Here is a 7,931-nt window from a genome sequence, read left to right on the forward strand (position 1 = left end):
ATTTTCAATAACTTTTAACCAATAGTAATTCAATAAAGTCAATTAATTTCTTTGAAATTTACAAATTTTTCATAGAAAACACAAAAATACATATTTGTGAAACAAACTTTTTCAAAAAAGTCTATCTTGATGAAACGGATGGAGTATTATGTATAATATTTTTATTATATATTTTATTGCTAAATAAAAATTTTATGACTTTTGTTTACTTTTTCACCAATAAAAGACTATAATGCAAAATGTAAAATATTTAAAGTTTAATTTGAAGTTGTTATTTCGGAAATAATCACCTTCGAAGTTTAAATTTGTAATATTGCAAACTTTATTTGGAGATGTTTTCACGGTCGACTTGCTACATGACTCTTTTTTTTTTGTAGCATGCTACATGACCCTCTATTCTTTTTTTTCCCCTATTTATTGTTACTTTACAATTGAAATAATAAGGCAAAATACAATAGTGGATGACTTTTTTCCCCATACCACCTTTTTCGGTTTTCTCTATTTGGTTGTTCGAACCTGCACATGCTCATTTGATAGCGTGGAAGGATTGGCCATCAAACAAATAAAAATTCACAATCAAGGATATTTATTATCAGTTTTTGTTGTTGTGCACTTCATTGTAAAATAAAAAAAATCCAAACACGGATGATAACAACCGTGGATCACGAGTAAACTAATTCACTCAGTCATAAAAAGAAAGAGATATAGTGAGCAAAAAATCATTTTAAGATAGTATTGATCCAACCAACCAAACATTATCTTCAAAAATTACAATGTTTTTACGACAGTTGATAAAAAAAAAGCTTATTTAGTAAACATAAAAACTATGGAGTAGTTTTTTTTGTAAACACAAACTATAGTTTCAGACTTTGTTTTGTATTCTTTCAACAAAGAGTGTAACTATAAAAACATTCTTATCAACTTTTCGCTCAAGTTGTTACAGAAAAAACTTAATCAAGAATTAAAATGACACTTATAAAATTATCAATATAATAAAATTATTAATTTATAGAGGTTATATCAATTAAAAACTAACAACTTTTATTCGTGTTTTCATTCATATATAATAGTAAAGTGTAATTTCCTAACTTCATTTGAACATATTCTAATAAATAGTTTGTAGATTAAAAACAAATCACACTTTGAAAAGAAAAAAAAATCAAATAGTCCACATGTTCAATAAATAGGCTGCTCCTTGTTACAAAACCGCGCTCATCGACTGCTCGCTGCCGTCGAGACTCTCGTGTGAGACCGTAATTTTTGTCAGTTTTAGTTATAATCTACGGTCCAGATTTAATATCGTACGAAACCACTAGATCCACGATACATCCAACACAGAAGAGTGCTCTCCTCTCCTCAACTCTATTTTGTTTTTTTCCTCTCATTCTTTTTTTAGTCGAAACTCTAAACCAACTAACCGAAAAAAACAAAAAACTCTTTCTCTCCTCTCCATTTCTCTCTCTAGGAGAGACAACCGGAATCGCACGTCGACGGGAAGAGTATCGCCGGAACTATTATAATTACCGCCGGTCGCATAGATTATTCGTTGGAAACAACGCGTCGTGAGAGGAGAGGAAATTCGAAAAAAAAAAAAAAAATTAGAAACACCGATTCACTTTTTTTTTGGGGGTTATTTTAATTGATTTGTGTGAATTAAATATTCTGCGATGGATGTGATTGGATAGAAGGAAACAAAAAGGAAAGGAGGAAGATAAAAGAGAAGGCGAATTATTCTGCTCCTCTCTCTCTCTCTCTCTTTCTTCTCTGTCGAACATCGCTGTTGCTGCTGTGTGTTTTCTTCGTGCATCCTTTTATTTTTCAAGGTAATGAATTTCACGAGATCCATTCTTCACAAGTTTCTTTCTTTTTTAAATTTAATTTAATTTAGTGGAAAAAATGTTTGGGAGGAAGCGTAATTGTGTTTGTTTGTAAATTAGGTAAGCTCTTTGTATTTGTTTTTTTATTTGCTGGTGAGTAATTTAGGTTTATTTTCTTAAATTAAGTTAAACTGGGTGCCCAAGTTTGTGAATTAGGTAGGAGTTGGTTCCCTGTTTGCATATAATGAGCTGAACAAGGATCATGAATTAGGCGAAATTGTAGTCTCTTATGGCTTTTTGAAATACCTAATCTTTGTCTTCCAGGTGTTTCTACTCCGCTTTAAAGGAGAGAGGTTTAAGATGATTTTTTTCGTATTGAACTTCTTCTTAGAGTACGTAAAGTTGCTGACTTTGTTGGATTTAGGGTTTGATTTTGCTTAGTTCTAATTGAATTCTTGTGTTGTTTTTTTTTGTGTCCTTTGAGTTATTTTGCTTAATCTTTTTTGTCTGGCAAGATCCTTCTTTGCAATGAATAGTGGATTTTGTTTCTTTTGGAGACTTACTGGCTTTGAATCTAAAACTGGTTGTTCATCTTTCAGGGGAAGTGATATGGTCCGTTGAAAAAGACTAAAAAGCTACAAAAGAGATTTTGTTTTATTATTCCAAATTTTGCTGTCATCTGCATGATGCCGTCTGATATAATGGAACAGAGAGGTGTATCAACACCTTCCCACTTTCGTGAAGATACTCGTATTAGTTCAGAGGTAACTTTTTTTTTCCATGGGGTTTTAACTGTGTAGCACCATCTTTGTCACATTATCTGCCACTATTTTCTATGATGTTTAAAACTGTTTTCTTTTTGTTTCTCAAGTATACTTGTTCTTTTGTCTGGCAGAGGCAATTTGGGTTTCTGAAAACAGACCTGATTCCTGAAAACCAAGGTGGTCGTGATAGATTTTCAAATCTGCCAAAGAGTTCCTGGACACCTGAAAGTCACCAGCTGAAGCCACAATCTAGCTTGTCTGGGGTGCACCCCTCTGTTAGCCCTAACGCAAGAAACACCACAAATGGTAGCCAGTGGGAAAGTAGTTTATTTTCCAGCTCACTGTCTGATACATTTAGTAGAAAACGTAAGCTTCTGGTTCACTTTTATGAATTGTTACTTATTATGTTGATTTTGTTTTATCCTCTACGGTAAAGAAACGCCGTTTGTTAATCTAGTACATCATAGACGATCGTGAAAGTTTGTTTCTTTCTCCTTTAACTTACTGTACTTTAACTACTTGACTGCGTCTCCAAATTCTTGGTTTTTGCAGTACGGTTACAGAGAAGTGATATGCTATCTCCTATGTCTGCGAACACAGTTGTTACCCACCGTGAGGAAGAACCCTCTGAATCTTTAGAAGAAATTGAGGCGCAAACTATTGGAAATCTTCTGCCAGATGAAGATGACCTCTTTGCAGAAGTGATGGGTGACGTTGGGCGTAAATCTCGTGCCGGTGGAGATGATCTAGATGATTTTGACCTTTTCAGCAGTGTTGGTGGCATGGAGCTAGATGGAGATGTTTTTCCTCCTATGGGCCCCAGAAACGGAGAGAGAGGCCGCAATAATTCTGTTGGCGAACATCATCGAGCGGAAATTCCATCCAGAACAATTTTGGCCGGAAATATCAGTAGCAATGTCGAAGACTATGAGCTGAAGGTCCTTTTTGAGGTACCTTATTCCAGCAGCGTTTCCCCCCACAGATTTGTTTATATAATCTGGAATTGATTACTTCGTACTGAGAATACTTTTACTTGTTCAGCAATTTGGAGACATCCAGGCTCTTCATACAGCTTGCAAGAATCGTGGTTTTATCATGGTATCCTACTATGATATAAGGGCTGCTCAAAATGCGGCGAGAGCACTCCACAATAAGCTGTTAAGAGGAACGAAACTTGATATTCGTTATTCTATCCCTAAGGTATGATTCCTTGTTTTATGAAATATATTGTCTTTGCTCTGTGGACAGTATTTGTGACTTATGTTGATTTGTATCTATCTTACAATTTTCTTGGCTCCAGGAAATTCCTTCAGGAAAAGACGCCAGTAAAGGAGCCCTGTTGATTACTAATATTGATTCGTCTATTTCAAATGAAGAACTCAATCGAATGGTCAAATCGTATGGAGAAATCAAAGAGGTTGATATATTGAGATGCTCCGTTTAGTTACTTTTCTGAGGTAGATTCTAATGATGTTTCTGTGGTTTGCAGATTCGTAGAACCATGCACGATAACCCACAGATATACATAGAATTCTTTGACATCCGAGCGTCAGAGGCTGCTCTTGGTGGCCTGAATGGACTCGAGGTTGCTGGGAAGCAGCTTAAACTTGCGTTAACCTATCCAGAGAGTCAAAGGTGGGTGACTGGTTGTTTTTTTTTTCTCCCTGGTTTATATTCCTTTGTGGGCTGTGAATGAATACAAAATCCTAAATCAAAATGATTTGAACATGTGCTTTGCTGTTAAGTATTTACGAGGATGCCAGTTGTGTTGATGTATGGGGTTCACCCATTCTTTTTTCTTTATTTCAGGTACATGTCACAGTTTGTTGCACATGATGCTGAAGGGTTTCTACCTAAAATGCCTTTTACTAATACATCATCTGGGCACATGGGTATGCTTTTGCATTCAGCATTTGTAATTCTTTTTTTTAATTGAATGATTTGTCATCTTGATACTCAAAATCACTGCCGTTAAATATCTCTGTGTCAGGGAGACATTTCCCAGGAATAATTCCTTCAACCTCCATTGATGGTGGACCTATGGGGATTAGTCATAGTTCTGTTGGATCGCCTGTGAACTCCTTCATTGAACGTCATAGGAGTCTCAGCATTCCTATTGGATTTCCACCTTCGGCAAACGTCATCTCAGCCAGCAAGCCCGGAATTCAGGAGCATGTCCACCCTTTTGACAATTCAAATATGGGGATCCAAAGCATGCCAAACCTTCATCCTCATTCTTTTTCAGAGTACCTCGACAACTTTACAAATGGTAGTCCATATAAGTCCTCGACAGCATTTTCTGAAGTCGTCAGTGATGGCTCGAAAGCAAATGATGCCTTTATGTTACATAATGTTCGTGGAGTGGATGGCTTTAACGGAGGGGGTAAGCTCTTTATCTCTAAATTGCTACTGTTTTGATAAATTTGTCGAAGAATAATGATGATATGTAGTTGACAATTGTGAGTTTAAGAAGAATGTCTGCCGTAGCACACTGTTAGGATGGTCCTTACAATTTTAGTGGAATCTGAAATGTGCTACAGCGATGAAAATTCTAGGTACTGTTTCTGTAGACAACTTTTTTTAAAAGCATTCTTGGTGTAAAACTTGTCATCCTGGGAAAATATTATTAGTATTATGTTCTTAATTGCAGTCATATAGACAGATAACTGTGCTGGGTTTGAAATTGAATTTGAAAGTGGCTGAAACATTCGTTGTGTATGTCAACAGAATTGCACAATTACTGAGTGCTAGTATTTCTTCTACTGTCATACATAATATTGTTTTTTTCTTTCTCACTTTTAGTTGTTGTGGTCTTTTGACTGTAGGCATAGGGTCTCCCATGAACCAAAACTCCCGCCGCCCTAACCTTAATTTATGGAGCAATTCTAACACTCAGCAACAAAATCCTTCAGGTGGCATGATGTGGCCTAGCTCGCCGTCTCACCTCAACGGCATTACTAGTCAGCGCCCACCTGTTACTGTATTCTCTAGAGCACCTCCTGTTATGGTGAATATGGCATCTTCCCCTGTGCACCACCACATTGGATCTGCGCCCGTATTAAACTCGCCTTTCTGGGATAGAAGACAAGCCTATGTTGCTGAATCTCTAGAATCGCCTGGCTTCCACATAGGTTCTCATGGTAGCATGGGGTTTCCTGGCTCTTCACCCTCACATCCAATGGAAATTGGTTCTCACAAGTCCTTTTCCCATGTTGCTGGGAATCGCATGGATATAAATTCCCAAAATGCTGTACTGCGATCTCCCCAACAGTTGTCTCATCTCTTCCCCGGGAGGAACCCAATGGTTTCAATGCGGGTTCGTTTGACTCGCCTAATGAACGATACAGGAATCTCTCACACCGTAGAAGCGAGTCTAGCTCTAGTCATGCTGACAAGAAACTGTTTGAGCTTGATGTTGACCGTATATTACGTGGGGATGATGTCAGGACAACACTGATGCTTAAAAACATTCCTAATAAGTAAGTGGATTCAGTGTCTTTCCTTTATTCCTTGTTATATATCTTTTGTTAGCTTCGTAGGTTGTTTGATGTTTTCCTTTTCAATTCTGAACTCTATAAAATGCTGCTATGGTTTAGGTATACTTCTAAGATGCTTCTCTCCGCCATTGACGAGCATTGTAAGGAACGTATGATTTCCTTATTTGCCAATTGATTTCAAGGCAAGCAGGCGTCCGTCCTACCTTTTTATATAATAGTCTTATGTAGAAAATGGGCTTTTGGTATTTGCAATATCAGTATTTTTTTGCTAACCTAATTTTACCTTCTCGTTTCAGAACAAATGCAATGTGGGATACGCTTTCATCAACCTTATTGAACCTGAAAAGATTGTACCATTTATAAGGTACAGCCAGCCTTTTCTGTTGCTGCTTTTTATATTTTTTTGGCTTTTTCTCTTGAAGAGCATTGGTTAAAAGTTTAAAAAAAACTTGCAGGCTTTTATGGAAAAAAGTGGGAAAAGTTTAACAGCGAGAAGGTGGCAACTCTTACATATGCTCGAATTCAAGGAAAAGTAGCACTTATTGCCCATTTCCAGAACTCAAGCTTAATGAACGAAGACAAACGTTGCCGGCCTATTCTTTTCCACACCGATGGTCCAAATGCTGGTGATCAGGTGAATGTTCTAACACATCAGATAACATCATCTTGTTAGGGTTCTCATTTCGTAGTAGTTGCTCAATTTCGCTCTCCCTTTGGTTGCACATATTGAAATGGGTTCTTAGTGAGATCTCATAAGTTCAAAGATGTGGTGATGCTCAGTTACTCAATAAGAGATTTTGATTTGTTTCATATTTTTCACCTTTGTTGTTATTATTTGCAGGAACCATTTCCAATGGGAACCAACATACGATCAAGACCAGGAAAGCCACGAAGCAGTAGCATTGATAACCACAACAGTTTTAGCATCGCTTCCGTTTCAGAAAACAGAGAAGAACCTCCTAATGGAACCGATCCTTTCTTGAAGGAGAACTAACCAATGAGCAAAAAACCAAGCAGAGGTAAAAGAAAGTTAAGGAAAAATGAAGAGCTAAAGATATAACACAAGTTTTATATTATTATAATCATATCATCAGCACACCCTAGAGTTCTGTAAATCGGGGGTGTTAAATTTACCCTGACAAAACTTTTTGCGGTGAAGATATATTTTTGGAGAGATCATTAAACTTTGTTGACCTCAAACCTTCACAGGTTGCTTCACCAGTTTTTTTTGTATTATCAAATATCCCCTGAGAAATATCTTCGAGAGTTTCTCTTTACTTTTTTTTTTTTTTTTGTGTTGTTTGGGGTTATTCAAGTATTTTTGTCTTCTTGCTATCGATGTAGTATGTAACAAGCCTTGGATTTACATTCAACGTCTTTGCTGGCTATTTGTGGCCATTTCATGTTGTAACTTTTTTGGAGATTTTAATGAATGCTTCCTTTTTGGATAAATATAAATTTTCATAATCTTTTTTTCTTTACATGATTGTATGGTCGCCAGATGAGTTTGGAAACACAATGCAACTCTTTGTTTTAGAGACATTGAGCGGTCAAAAACTGTAGGGAAGTGAGAGGCAGTTTAATGCTAGGTTTCTCCCATATTGATTTAGCGGTTAGGCCATCACAGACCGACCAGCTTCATAAAACAGAATCTCTGGCCTTTCTCCGGTTACAACAAAGATCTGGGCATCACAATTCAGCACAAGAACTAGTCATAAGCTTTATGCAGATGTCTTCTTCAACTTCACCATATCCAAACCTGCATCACTTCCCATATATATATTCTGTCTTCATAATGGGCTCGTTCTCGTTTAAAAGGCTTAGGCTATTGGGTCCTCCTAGCATAAAACCAT

General features: G+C 36.8%; 1 pseudogene; it reads left to right on the forward strand.

Annotated features, from left to right (window-relative positions):
• The first annotated feature begins 1,223 nt into the window (after nucleotides 1-1,223).
• LOC111198638 lies at nucleotides 1,224-7,549 on the forward strand (annotated as a pseudogene).
• The last annotated feature ends 382 nt before the right edge of the window (nucleotides 7,550-7,931 follow it).

Source organism: Brassica napus (assembly GCF_020379485.1).
Source record: "Brassica napus cultivar Da-Ae chromosome A6 unlocalized genomic scaffold, Da-Ae chrA06_Random_6, whole genome shotgun sequence".
Classification (NCBI taxonomy): Eukaryota; Viridiplantae; Streptophyta; class Magnoliopsida; order Brassicales; family Brassicaceae; genus Brassica; species Brassica napus.